The sequence below is a fragment of the Narcine bancroftii genome, chromosome 11, assembly GCF_036971445.1.
Source record: "Narcine bancroftii isolate sNarBan1 chromosome 11, sNarBan1.hap1, whole genome shotgun sequence".
Lineage (NCBI taxonomy): Eukaryota > Metazoa > Chordata > Chondrichthyes > Torpediniformes > Narcinidae > Narcine > Narcine bancroftii.
This window is the reverse complement of record NC_091479.1, coordinates 101,711,420-101,726,304: the sequence shown is the minus strand read 5'-3', so window position 1 is coordinate 101,726,304 and position 14,885 is coordinate 101,711,420. Positions and strand designations below refer to the sequence as shown.

Below are 14,885 nucleotides of genomic sequence, written 5' to 3'. Positions count from 1 at the left end.
TTCATGCAGGAGTCTAATGGCTGTGGGGAAGAAACTGCTCTTAAGCCTGTTGGTGCATTCTTGAGCCTTTTCCCCAATGGGTGGGAGGGAGACGAGAGTGTGTCTGGGGTGTGATGGATTCTTCAGTGTGTCAGCTGCCTTTACTGGGCAGCAGGAGATGTAGGTGTTTGGTGTTCTGAGCTGTATTGTCCCTCTGCAGCTGCTTGTGATCTTCAACAGAGTGCCTCCCCTACTGCACTGTCGTGTGCCCCGCATATTTATGGTAATGTGTTCAGAAATACAGTGAAAAGCTTGGGTTTGAATGCTGAATAGGCAGCTGGCAGTCTCCACACTCCGATGCCGTTTTGGAGCCATTGAGTTTAAGTGAAGACACAAGAGACTGCAGATACTGGATTCTAGAGAGCGAAAAACAAACTGCTGGAGGAACTCAGCAGGTCAGGCAGCATCTGTGGAGGCAGAGAGAAAATCAAAATTTCAAGTTGAGACCCTGTATCTGGATTGAAAGAGTAAATTTTAAATTTAGACACATAGCATGGTAACGGGCCATTTCACCCCACGAGTCCATCCTGCCCAATTTGCACCCTATTAACCTACACCCCCAGCACGTTTCAAAGGGTGGATGGAAACTGAACCCCTTGAGGAAAACCCACACAGACAGGTAGAACATGCAAAATCCTTACAGACAGCACAGGATTCAAACCTCTGTCCCAATCGTTGGCGCTATAAAGACATTGTGCTAACTATTTTGCCAACTGTGCCTCCCAGTAGAGGGGAGTTCATCAGTATAAAGACGCAAGAGGGAGGGATGGGCAGATAAAGGCGAGTGCCCGAGGGAAGAATGGAGATAGCCACGGAAACTGGGAGTGGACAACAAAGGCAGTGGCTGAGCAAAGAATGAGATATTAAGAGAGATTCAGCAGGTCTGTGGAGAGAAATGGCCAGTCAAACTCTTGGTGCTCAACTTTTTTCTTTCCACTCACATACCACCTTAAGTAATCCCTACTAACCACATAACACATGTGGCATCCAAGGATGAGTATGGAGGCCAAGTCGTTTGGTAGATTTAAAGCAGGGGTTGATAGTATGGGAACAAAAGTTAGGGTGAGAAGGTAGGAGAATTTGGTTGAGAGGGAAAATACATCAACCCTGATTCGAATGGCAGAGCTGACTTGATGGGCTGAATGCTTAATTCTGCTCCTGTCTTATGGGTTGGGATCCTGACCCAAAACATTAACTGACCTTTCCTTCCACGGATGCCGCCTGTCCAACTGAGTCGCTCCAGCTGTTTGTTTGCTTAAGATTCCAACATCTGCAGTTCTTGTGTGTCTCAGAGGCAGTAGCTGACCTGTATATTAACTTCACTTTATCCCACTGTTGACAATATATGTTTCTGTTTTGGAATTTTTGATTAACCTTTAACCTCAACAGCTTTTTGGCACAGTTTGGCATTCGGAGGGTTTGGGAAGAGATGTTCACAACAGTACATTGTCAGGATTACACAGCAGATCTCTTATGTGGGCTTGATGGGGGAGGGAGAGGTGGAGATGAGGGTGTGGAGGATCACTTTTCTTCGTTTTGCTTCACATCTTCTCCTTTCTCTCTCGCCTTCCTTGCTCATTTCCAAATCCATTGAGAGAAACAGAATAATAATGAGGTAACAATGGATCATTTAGTTTAGTTTAAGTGTATTTGTCACATTACACTGTCGGACTCTGGCTTTACCTTACTCTTAATTTAGTCTATGTGTGGTCTGAGTCCAGCGTGTTCTTTGAATGAAGTGATAGGAGAAGGTATTCGGTTCAACAGTCAATTTATTACACAGCACAAGAATAAAACTTAACAGAGCTCTGGGTCAGTCGTTAGTTCATAGGTCACCTGCACAGTGAGCTACTCCCCAAGACTGACCCCTATTGTCCCGTTGGCTCAGTTTATATAGATCAACCTTATCATACAGAACAAAAGTTGTCTTCCTTTGCTAGATCTTTTTGCATAAGGGTTATCACAAGTCATCTCCTGTTTTGCAGATATCTGGGGTGTAGCACTCCCATCTTAATCCTCCAAGCCAGACTATCCTGTTGATTGGATCAGAAATTAATTCATCCCCAGATATTTCTAATCACCATTCTGTCCCTGTCTGGCCAATTTCTGCTGTTCTCTTTAACACCTCCTCATGCCTTAATCTTCCTCCTAGACTGGTTTTCCATTCCCTTTGTTTCTTGCAGGCCATTCTTTGTTCTGGTCTGGCCTGTGTCTCCTGTGCTACTCACCACCTCCTTCAGTTGGAGCATTCCTCCTAAATCGTTTTATGAATTTCCTCTCCCTGTATTTGGGAGCAGACAATTTTGCTCAGCCAACTTCGCTCCATGCTGTGATTGCCACTTAATCACATTCCTCTTTTTCCTTGAACCATGCAGTAAATATAAACTTATTAATTAATCATTTCTTTCATAATGTTTTAACCCTAGATTCCAACAACACCTTGTACAACAAGAAGGGGTTTTCTGCGAGTGGTTTAGCAGGTTAAAGATGAGAGAGAGAGAGAGAGAGAGAGAGAGAGAGAGAGAGGAGGGGGTGAATGGGAGGCATAGGAGTCCAGATAAATGGACAAAAGGTGTTAATTGGATATGATAAGAGGAAAGGTGAGAATTGATTATGGCTCTATGAAAGGAGACAGGGAAAATGAAGAGAGAAAAGCCCTTTTTATATAAATATCCCGTAATACTCCTGTAAAGAAGGCCCATCATTAAGCAGCTTTGCTTGTTTACACTGAATTGAACAACGCTGGCATAATGCTGCCCCAGGGTGTTATTTTACAACAGTGTGACGGATAACATGCACATTCTTTCCTGGCCTACCAGCTTGCCCTTTTTACACAGGCATCGATTCGGGGCTGTGTCTACCTCCAATGCCGGCTTAAAGGCAGGACTGCAATGACCCCCACCCCCCATTCCATGTTCATACCTTTCACACAGAAGGCTTGGTGTAATATTCCAATCTCGAAGAGGCTGTGTAAAGAGGGACAGAACTAGAGGGAAGTAAACGGGAAAGAAGGGGGAGGGGTTTAATGAAAACCAGAGAAGTCGATTTTAATCCCATTCATTTGGAGGTGCCCAGATGAAAGATACCTCCTATGGACACTACAAGACTGGCTGAGTTCCTCTAGCATTTCTGTGTGTTTTTATTATAATCTCAGCGTCTGCGAACTTTCATGTTTCACTCAGCTCTGTAAAACAAACATTAACCAGCTTCCTACATCAGCACTGACCATTTTCCCAGGCACATGAAACAAAAATATTTCGGGGGCCTAGACTTTTGTTATTAATGCACTCAGAGTAATAGCTAAAATTTCTAAAAATTCCCTTTCTGGGAATTTGTTCATAAGAAACAAAAATAATGGATTGTTGAACTGAAATGGATGCGCAGTCTCATCGTTGTTTGGAAACTGCACATCTGGTGGTGTCCTTGGTGACTGTAAGTCCGACAATTGGGAGTTGAGGACATAGTGTGTACATTACTTTGACCCAGACAATACCCTGCCGAAATATCTTTAAAAAGTAATGCATTGAAAATCCACTTTGTAATTTTTTTGATCTGCTTTTGAATTCTTTTTCTGAACAGCTCAGCACACAAGGTTAATTGTGCACAGGAGCATTGTGCAGCTTCATCTAAATACCCTCTGATGTGCCGGTTGATTTCTTAAAACATAGAACATTAAGGAACAGGCCCTTTGACTCCATGTGTCTGTGCTGCACCTGATACCCAAATTAAACTAATGCCCTGCTGCTTGCAAATCCTCCATGTCCCTCTATTGCTTGTGTCTTGCTAGAAGCCTCTTAAATGCCACTACTCTTGGCAGCCTGTTCCAGACACCCATGACTCTGTGCCTTGCCCCAACACATCTCTTTTCAACTCCCCCTCTCCAAACCCATCCTTACATTTTAAAAGCATGTCCTCCAATGATGTTTGAGAACATAGTACAGGCCCTTCAGCCCTCAATATTGTGCCAATCTAAATATTCCTACCCAAAAAGACCCCGTATATTTCAGCGTACATCGACCAATATATTTTTCAGCCTCATTTTAAGGGTGAGGCAAGTGAGAAGAGAAGCGGCTCTCTTCAGTGTGATTGGGTGTATTTCTTGAGATGGTCTGGGTCTGGCCAAACAGTGCAATTCACAAAAGTTCTGGAGAAACACAACAGGTCACTCGACATCCATAGGTGGCAAAGGGAAGTGTGGCCGAAGAAGGAAACGTGGTTTGCAAAACAGTTGAGGCAGCTAGTTAAGAGTGTTAAGAGGACCCCAAAACGCAGCAGCAATAGAAATTCACCAAGACAAATGGTTATTTCAACAAACGTTACTTTTAATTTTCTTTAAACATAAGAACAGGATCAAACTTTAACTTATTACTATTAACTTAACCTAATCTAATATGCCCCCTTCTAATTCTAAGTGCACGTGTATATAATGTGTACATGTTCAGGAAAGTTCTTTGATTCACAGTCTAATCTCATTTCTCACTCCTCCAAGTTCACCACTATCAGGCAATTCTTATACTGTACACAGAATTTAACATTTATGAATTTTCACCAAACTCTGGTGCTTAGAGGTAGTTGGTTACCGCTCAGAAAGATTCTTGTTGGTTTCAGAGATTCGTTGCTCGTTGGACACACACAAACTGATTTACTTCCATCAGTCATGTCAGTGTCTTGCTGAAGAAACTTGCCCCATCAGGGTTTTCCAAATGATAACCTCTTCTTCCAGGTCACCACAGAGTTCCTTTTGTTTCCCTTATTTCAGGTGAAACACTCTAGCCAGCCATTTCCTCTTGTAAGGACTACAAGGGTTTTCAACAAGCTGAACTCAGAACTCACGACCCATCTTCCAAATGGGATCTTCTACAAGCTGCCAGGTTTCAAAAGCCACTGCAGAACTGAGTTCTCCTCTCACTCTCAGAGAAAAACCTGATTAGTCTTTTCCTCTTTGCTGGCAAAGCCACATGAACTTCTTGCAGGGTTCCAGACCCAGTCTTTAGAGATCATATCAGTCTCTGAGTGTGGACTGTTTCATTTGCACCTGCTTTTGAAATTCTTTAGCAAAGCAGTCTCTTTGTCTTTGCAAAGGCACTGGAGCCTGAGGGTCCAGTTTGAGCAAAGCTCTTGCATTTTAAATGAGATCTGTTTTCTGAAGTGTTTGTGACCTACTCTAAGCCCTCACAATCTATTGTGGCGGCTCACCACTAGCCAGGCGAACCGGCCCTACTTGTAAGCCACGCAGCGGAGCAGCCAGTCAAAATGGCGTCATCGGGGTGTTCTCTTCCTCTCAGCACGGGGCTCAGAAGCCCTCGCTGAGGGACCACGTGACGCCCAGGTGAAGTCAGTGGCCTCCAGCGCGGTTCTCAGCCAGGTCCGGGCTGGGAGTATAAGTACAGCCCAGCAACCTGCAAAAAACTAGTCTGCTCACTGAGCTCAACCCGTCTGGTTGTGTGCGTTATTGCAGGAGAAGTGTAGCTGCTGCTACAATTGGTGACCCTGACTAGTTCATAGTGGGCAAGCCTGGGATCAGCGCTATAGCCGTGAAACTGCCTGAATTCTGGGTTCAGGAGCCGGAGACCTGGTTTGGCCATGCGGAGGCTCAGTTTCACCTCCGCCAGATTTCGTCCAACACGATCAAATTCTACCATGATGTCACTGTCCTGGACCAGGCCACTGCCAGACGCGTGCTGCACCTCGTTCAGCACCCGCCTGCCAAAGACAAATACGAGACAATCAAGCGAGTGCTTACCGGATCCCTCGGACTATCCAGACACCAGTGTGCCGCTCGGATGCTGCACCTCGATGTCCTGGGGGACAGGTCCCCGATGGAGCTGATAGACAAGATGCTCGCGCTCATGGTGAGCACACCAACTGCCCACTCTTCGAGCGCATTTTCCTCGACCATATGCCCAGGGACATCCAGCTGCTGCTGGTCCAGGAGAGCTTCACCAACCCAAGGAAGGTCGCCCAGAAGGCGCAAGAGCTATGGCTTGTATGATTCCCGGAGGGCTCAGCGGTCCAGCAGGTCATGAGGCACGGGCACGACCAAGCCAAGCCTGCTCCTAGCGCTGCGGTAGAGCATCTGGCCCCTGGAGGGGCCCCCAAGAGCATAACCAAGGCCACAGCATTCGCTGCAGGCCTTTGCTTCTACTACCAGCGTTGGGGAGCCAAGTCTCGGAAATGTCGTCAGCCCTGCTCATTCCAGGGAAATGACCAGGCCAGCCGCTGTTATTTGCTGCGGCGGCTGGCCAAGGACACAGCCTCCTCTACTGCAGGACTCAGTCAGCGGCCGGTGGTTCTTCGTTGACACTGGAGCCCAGATCAGCGTCATCCCGGCAACGGCCGTCAAGTCCAGGAATCGACCTCGTGGACCTTCCCTCTGTGTGGCCAACACAACAGCAATCCAGACTTATGGAGACAAGACAGTCCACTTGCAGATCGACCAACAAAATTTTGTGTGGAGGTTCACAGTCTCGTCCCTCCAGACTGCCATCCTGGGTGCAGACATCCTTCTCGCACTCGGGCTTCTGGTGGACATTCGAGATAGGCGCTTGGTGGATGCCTGTACCTTCCAGGCCGTTTGCCTCAATGCCTCCCGCTCAGAGCAACCGCAGATGGCCACGATCAGCACGCCCAGAGACGAGTTCCAGCGAATCCTGGACGAGTTCCCGACACTCCTCAAGCCACAGTTCTCCGCTGCCTCGCTGCGCCATAGGGTGTTCCACCACATCCCCACCCAGGGCCCACCGGTTCACGTCAAGGTATGCCGGTTCCCTCCTGACAAGCTCCAGTTTTCGCACCTGTTGGAACTGGGGATCATTCGGCGGTCCAACAGTCCATGGGCCTCACCATTCCACCTGGTCCTGAAAGCCTCCAGTGGCTGGCGTCCCTGCGGAGACTATCGACGGCTCAATGAGGCAACAACAGTTCCTGACCGTTACCCCATCCCTCACATCCAAGAATAAACGACCAACCTGCACGGTGCGAGGGTTTTCTCCAAGGTTGAACTGGTGCAGATATCACCAGATCCCGGTGCACCCTGAGGACATACCCAAGACGGCCATCATCACCCCCTTTGGCTTGTTTGAATTCCTGCGCATGCCGTTTGGGATCAAGAATGCCACTCAGACCTTCCAGCACCTCATGGACTCTGTAGGCAGGGACTTGGATTTTGTCTTTATTTATTTGGACGACATCCTCGTCTCCAGCAAGGACCAGGTGCAACACAAGGCCCACCTACGCTCCTTTTTCTCCCAGCTGGCCAATTTCGGCCTTACCATCAACCCGGCCAAGTGCCAGTTTGGGAGAGTCCATGCAGTTCCTGGGCCATACCATAATGGCTGAAGGAGACACGCCCGCCGCTGCGAAGGTTGCCGCTATCAGGGAGTTCCCACGCCTGGACAGCCTCAAGGGGCTGCAGGAGTTCGCAAGTATGGTCAACTTTTACAACCGCTCCATCCCGGGAGCTGCGCACATCATGCAGCCGCTATTTGCCCTCATTGTAGCCAAGCACAAAATGCTCGCTTGGAACCCAGAAGCCTGCACCGTATTTGAGACCACCAAGGACGCCCTCGTGAAGGCCACCATGCTCGCCCACCCGCACACCAACCTGCATATGGCACTCTCTGTCGATGCCTCTGCCACAGCCATCGGTGCCGTCCTGGAGCAGTAGGTGAATGGATATTGGAAGCCGCTGACATTCTTTAGCCGCCTGCTCCGTCTGCCGGAATGCAAATATAGTGCCTTCGACCGCGAGTACTGGGCATGTACCTGGCGGTGTGGCATTTCTGCTGTTTTTTGGAGGGGAGGACTTTTACTATCTTCATCGACCACAAACCCCTCACCCAGGCACTTGGGATGGCAAAGGATCCCTGGTCAGCCCGCCAGCAGTGTCACCTCTCCTTCGTGTCGGAGTTTACCACCGACATTCGGCACAAGGCGGGGAAGGACAATGTGGTTGCTGATGCACTCTCGCGACCGGCCATCTGCGCGCCGACGTCTGGCCCCAACTTCGACCAGCTCGCCCGGGACGAGAAGTCTGGTGAGAAGATGAGGGCCTTCAAGACCGCTATCACGGGCCTGCGGTTCCGAGACCTCCCGACTCCGAGCGGTGAAGGTACCATCTGTGCGATATTTCCATGGGCACTCCATGACCAGTGGTTCCCCAGCAGTGACACAGGCAGGTCTTCTGTCACATCCACAACCTTTCACATCCGTCCATCAGGTCCACGGTCCGAATGGTGGCAGAATGGTTCATATGGCATAGGCTGCGGAAGCAGATCGCGGGCTGGGCCAGAACATGCACCCATTGCGAGACGTCCAAGGTGCACAGGCACACCAGGGCACCCGTACAGGAGTTCAAGCACGTTCAGCCACATTCACGTGGACATTGTCAGGCCCTTACGTATTTCCCGGGGCAACCGTTATATGTTTACTATGGTGGCCTGAGGTGATCCTGATGCTAAACGCCTCCACCGACTCCTGCTCCCGGGCACTGTTGCATGGTTGGGTGGCCCGGTTTGGATTCCTGGGTTACCTCACCAGCGATCGGGGCGCCCAGTTCACATCTGCGCTCTGGGCACAACAGGATGGGGATCCAGCTACACCGCACCACGGCCTACCACCCGCAGGTCAGTGGACTGGTTGAATGTCTGCACCGCCACCTTAAGTTGGCACTCATGGCCCACCTCACCGGTCCCGACTGGGCAGATGAACTGCCTTGGGTGCTCCTGGGCATCCGCTCCACTCCCAAGGAAGATCTGCAGACGTCATCTCTGAGCTGGTCTACGGTACGCCACTGGCACTACCTGGTGAGTTCGTCAACGCACCTCACAATGCCCAGCGGTCGCTGCACAAACTACTTCCTCACCTCAGGGTATGCTTGGACTCGATCGAATTGCCACCAGGCATGGCACCCGCCCGTCTCACGTTCCCGGTGAACTGCTTTCCGTGGAGTACGTTTTCGTTCGGCAGGGCCCAACCGTGACACCTCTGCAGCGACCCTACGAGGGGCCTTACAGGGTTGTACAACGTTCCAACTCCAAGTTCATGCAGGAGGGAGCTGTTTACCATGGACAGGCAGAAGCCAGTGCACCTTGATCCCAGTGAGCCCGTGGTCATAGCCCAGCCCAAGAAGTGAGGTCGCCAGGCGAAAAAGAACATTGGCGCCGGTTCAGGGGGGTGGAGGCTGTGTGGCAGCTCACCACTAGGCAGGCGAACCGGCCCCGCTTGTAGGCCACGCGGCGGGGCAGCCGGCCAAAATGGCGCCGTCGGGGCCCCAGCATGGGGCTCAGAAACTTGCGCTGAGGGACCATGTGATGCCTGGGTGATGTCAGCACCCTCCAGCGCAGTTCTCAACCAGGTCCGGGCTGGGAGTATAAGTACAGCCCAGCAGCCTGCAATAAACTAGTCTGCTCACTGAGCTCAACCCATCTGGTTGTGTGTCTTCTTTAAGGAGCAGGTGTCGCTGCCACAACACTATCTCCTTTAAAAACATATTTATATATAATATAAAGATCTAGGAATAACGGTGCATTGTTCCCTGAAGGTAGGAGCACATGTGGATAGGGTGGTGAAGAAGGCCTTTAGCATGCTTGCTTATATAAATCAGTGCATAGAATATAGGAGTTGGGAAGTAATGATGAAACAATACAAGGCATTGGTGAGGCCAAATTTAGAGTACTGTGTGCAGTTCTGGTCACCGATTTATAGGAAGGATATTAACAAGGTAGAGCGAGTGCAGAGAAGATTTACAAAAATGTTGCCTGGGTTTCAGCATCTGGAATACAAGGAAAGATTGAGCAAATTAGGTCTTTATTCCTTGGAATGTAGAAGGCTGAGAGGGGATTTGATAGAGGTGTTTAAGATAATGAGAGGGATAGATAGAGTTGATGTGGAAAGGCTTTTCCCATTGAGAGTAGGAGAGATGGATACAAGAGTTCATGGGTTGAGAGTTGATGGGCAAAGGTTTAGGAGTAACACGAGGGGGAACTTATTTACTCAGAAAGTGGTTACTGTGTGGAATGGGCATCCGGGAGAGGTGGTGGAGGCGGGGTCAATTTTGTCATTTAAGAAAGAGTTGGATAAGTATATTGGATGGGAGGGGGATGGAGGGGTATGGGCAGAGTGCTAGTGTGGGATTAGAGGAGAGTACTTGGATCAGTGCGGACTAGAAGGGCCAAATTGGCCTGTTTCCGTGCTGTGATTGTTATATGGTAAAATATAATATACCCGTCACAAGAGAAAGAAGGAAGCATACGTTAGATTAAGGAAGAATGAAACCGGAAGGGCTCATGAGAATTGTGTGGCAGCCAGGAAGGAACTTAAGAAAGGACTGGAGAGCTCAAAGGGGGCATGAGAAGGCCTTGGCAAGTTGAATGAAGGAGAACTCCAAGGTGTTCTATTCATACTTGAAGAACAGAAGGATGAGGAATATGAAGATGGGCCCACTTAAGGATAAAGGAAGCAACATGTGCCTGGAGGCATAGGAGGTCAGGATGGTCCTAAATAAATATTTTGCTTCAATATTCACCAGAGAAAAGGACCTTGTTCTGGGTGAGGTCAGAATAAAGAAGGTTTGTGTGATGGACAATGTTGATCAGGGAAGAGGAAGTGTGGATTTTCTTAAAAAACATTAAGATTGATAAGATCCAGGAGGCAGATGTGATATACCCCAGGTTACTGTGAGAAAGGAAGAGATAAATGGGGCATTGGCTATGATCTTCAAGTCCTCCTTGGCCACAGGGGAACGTACAAACTCCTTAAAGATGGTGCCGATTCGAACCCAGGTTACTGGTGCTGTAATAGCATTGAGCTAACCGTTCTTCCGATATGCAATGGTCTCTACTGGGTAATACATGAGGCCATTGACAGATATACCACTATGGCACTGAAGTGGTTTGTGCACAGCAAGCTCCCCCAGTGATGGCAAAAAAACATCGTCTGTTGATTGTGCATCGGAAGTTGGTGAGTGAGCTCCCTTGCTGTTCTACACAGTAGTCCTGTGCCAGCTTTCACACTTGGCTAAAACACAGCTCAATATCTCAGTCCAACTTTGGTTCCTCTGCCTCAACACTGCCCTTGGTATATTAGCCTGGACATGAACTTCAAAAAGAACTACAGATGCTGCAAATCTGAAATCGAAAGGCTTGAAGCACTCAGCGGGTCAGGACGCATTTGTGAAAAGAGAAGGAGTTAACATTTCAGCTCCAGGATTCTTTATCACTTTTTGTTCTCAAATTCCTGGTCAAATCCATGCAGATTTCACAGAACAGTACAGGCTCTTCAACCCATAATGTTGTGCTGACCTTTGTAAACCTACATCACATCCATCTAACCTTCCAGTTTTCTTGCATCCATGTGCCCATCTCAGAATCTTCCAAATATTATTGTACAAGCCTCTACCAAAACTGCCAGCAATGCATTCCAGGCACCCACCACTCTCTATTTTTTTTTTAAAAATACCTCCAACATCTCCCCTAAACATTCCTCCATCACCTTAAACACATATTCTCTGGTATTTGCTAATGCTGCCCCAGGAAAAAGGACCTGGATCTCAGAATGTCTCCCACAAATACACATTGGATGGATAAATGTAAACAACTATCAACAATAATTTTAAAGCATTTTATTACAAATACATCAAGAACACTACAAAGGTTTTGGGAGTATAAACCACATATATATATATAAAAAAAAATCATCTATTCACAATGCCGTATATGGTATTCTATGCTAAACAACAGTTTAAATAAAAAATAGTGGCATTTTTCATTTCCCCACAACCCAAAAAGCAGACATTCAGTTAATAAACAAATCTATTCTTTAATGTCCTCAAGGAGCTTTCAGTTTTTAATTATATTTCATCCAGAAACAAAAATAAACTTTCATTTCTATAATGCTTTTCAAAGCCTTGAGACATTCCAGAGAGCTGGAGAATCAGTGAAGGATCCCCATTGTTATACAATAAGCACAACAGCCAATTTCTGCACAGAAAGCTCCCATAAAGAGTAATGCAATAAGCTGCTTTAATGATATTGATTGAGAGGTAACGATTCGCTTCATTGTCCTTCTTCCGAGGGTGTTTTGTTGATAGAAAGTGGCTCAATTTAACCTCATCTGCAAGCTGAACTTTGTACTTCGCAGCACTCCCTCTGTGCAAGTGTTTGCATGACTTTGACGCAGAAGGAGGGCATTCACGTTATCCTATTCATGCTGACCAACAGGAACCTGTGAGCTTCTCAGTAAGTTGGAAGGGGTGCAGAGGAGATTCGCGGGGATATCATTTGGACTGGAGGGTTTGGGTTATGGGGAGAGGCTAGGTCTTCTCTCAGGAGCATAGGAGGCTGAGGGATGATCTTACAGCAGTTTATAAAACCATGAGTAGCATGGATGAAGTGAATACTCATTGTCTTTTTTCCAATGTAGATGATTATAGAACTAGAGGGTTTAAGATGAGAGGGGAGAGATTTAGGAGGGAACTGAGGGGAAACTTTTTCACTCAGAGAGTGGTCCGTATCTGGAATGAGCTGCCAGAGGAAGCTGTAAAAGTGGGTACAATTACAACATGCCATTGACATTTGGACTGATAGATAGATAGGAAGACCTGAGAAAGATATGGACTCAATACAGGTGTAGGATTAGCTGAGAATACCATGGACAAGCTGGGCTGAAGTGCCTGTTCCTTTTTGAGCAACTCTAAGACTCTGTGAGACTAATCCCACCTCTCACTTCATGGCCCGACACATCAAATATTCATCCAAGTACATTTGAAATGAGGGCTTCAGCCTCCAGCAACACTCTCTGGCTGTTCCAGACCTCCTCCACCCTCTAATCTAAATACTCTGTTCCCCACACTCCCTTGAACTTTTGCCTTAAAGCATTGACCCTCCACTTATCAATACCTCTCCCTAGGGAACTAGGTCATTCCTGTCGAGGCCTCTCATGATGTTATCCACATTTTAAAAATGAAACAAATGTATTCCCACTTCTCTAAGATTTATTGAAGATCATGAGACACTTGAACCCCTCCACCCCACTAGCAGCCCAATTTTGTGGAACCCACACAGTTGGTCCACCCTCTTTCTCCTCCCATGGTGGATCAATGAAGAAGAATGCCTTGATTTGAACCCACACTGATGACTTGTCAAGGTAGGAGATTTTCCTTACCTCTGTCTTTTTCTACCTTCAAGCTGTCCAATCTCCTAGGATGTGGGGTGGAACGGTTAATGTAATAGTTGGCTCAATGCTGTTCCAGTGACTGGGATCAGGGTTCGAATCCAGCATTGTCAGTAAGGAATTTGTACGTTTTCCTCGTGTCTGTGTGGGTTTTCTCTGGGGGATCCCACTGTGCAAAACATATGGGGCTGTAGGCCAATTGGGTGGATTGGGCGGCACAGGCTCTTGGATCGAAAAGGTCTGTTACCATGCTGTATGTGTAAAAATGTGCTCCTTTTGCTACAAATCTCCTTCTCTCACATTATACTCCACCCAACAGCAACAAGATTGGGACATACCTCAGATCTCCCTTGTGCAGGAAGGAGAGACGGGTTCAGAACAGGAGCTTTGCAGTTGAGTTCAGGGGAAAGGGCTTCACGTTAACACTGTACAAGACATTGGTGAGTCCACACTTGGGGTATTGTATGCAGTTTTTGATTCCCAGCTATAGGAATGATGTCACTAAGCTAAAAAAGGGTCCAGAAACGATTCACAAGAATGTTACTGGGACCAGTAGGCCTGAGTTATAAGGAGAGGGTGGTCTTTTTCTCTTTTACGTTAGGAGCAGAGGCGCAACCTCACGGTGGTACACAAAATGATGAGAGGCATTGATACGGCAAATGGTCACAGTCCTTAATCCCAGAGTAGGGAGCGTTAAGCCTGGAGGGAATAGATCCAAAGTGAGAAGGCAAAGAGTTAAAGGGGACCTGAGGGGCATCTTTTACACTCAGAGGGTGGTAGGTCTATGAACCAAGCTGTCAGAGGAAGTGCTGGATAATTACAATGATTGAAAGACATTTAGGCAGGAAAATCTCTAACCACGGATGCTGTCTGACCTGCTGAGACCCTCCAATTTCTCATTTAATAAGATTCCAGCATCCATATTTCTCAGGGAGCAGCTTTCTCGAGGCTGCTCCTACCATGAGCTCTGCTTCAGGTAAGAGCCAGGGAGCAAGGTCAGATCCCTGATCCATGCCGTCACATCCGATCTCCAACTTAAGATCGGGGGACATTCCTTGACAACTTTGCGGTAGACTATATTTCTTAAATCAAAAAGGCTGGGTGAAGTTAAAATGTTTAAAAAACTTGGACAGGAAAGGTTCATAGCAGTGGTTTTCAGCCTTTTTCTTTCCACTCAAAAACCACCTTAAGTAATCCCTATGGCACAGGTGCTCTGTGATTAGGAAGGGATTACTAAGAGAGTGGAAAGAAAAAGCTTGAAAACCACTGTTTTAATCGTCCCTAATTGACTCGTTATGTGCACCGTTTCAGAACTCCAAAGGAAATGGGCCAATGACAATTTTTCTCAAGTAAAATATTTCAGTGATAAATGGGTCTAGAGCAGAGGTTCTCAACCTTTTTTTCCCCACTCACAAACCACCTTAAGTAATCCCTTACTAATCACAAAGAACCTATGCCAATTTATTCATGCCAACTAAAATGACCCACCTGCCTGTGTTTAGCCCCTATCCCTCTCAACCCATCCTATCCAAATATCCATCCAATTTTTTCTTAAACGTTACAGAAGTACTTGCCTCAACCATCTCTTCTGATGGCCTGTTCCACACACCCACATCCTTTGTGTAAATGTTACCTGTCAGGTTCCTGTTAAATCTCTCCCACCCCCAACCCCCTCA

General features: G+C 47.4%; 1 protein-coding gene and 1 long non-coding RNA gene across 2 annotated transcripts in view; one reads left to right on the top strand and one right to left on the bottom strand.

Moving 5' to 3' along the window:
* kitlga (kit ligand a) overlaps nt 1-14,885 on the bottom strand; it is a 113,675-nt gene that overhangs the window by 3,097 nt on the left and 95,693 nt on the right. The window lies entirely within an intron of this gene.
* Nucleotides 1-14,885, top strand: part of LOC138746238 (uncharacterized) — a 36,442-nt gene that overhangs the window by 4,053 nt on the left and 17,504 nt on the right. The gene's annotated exons all lie outside the window — the stretch shown is intronic.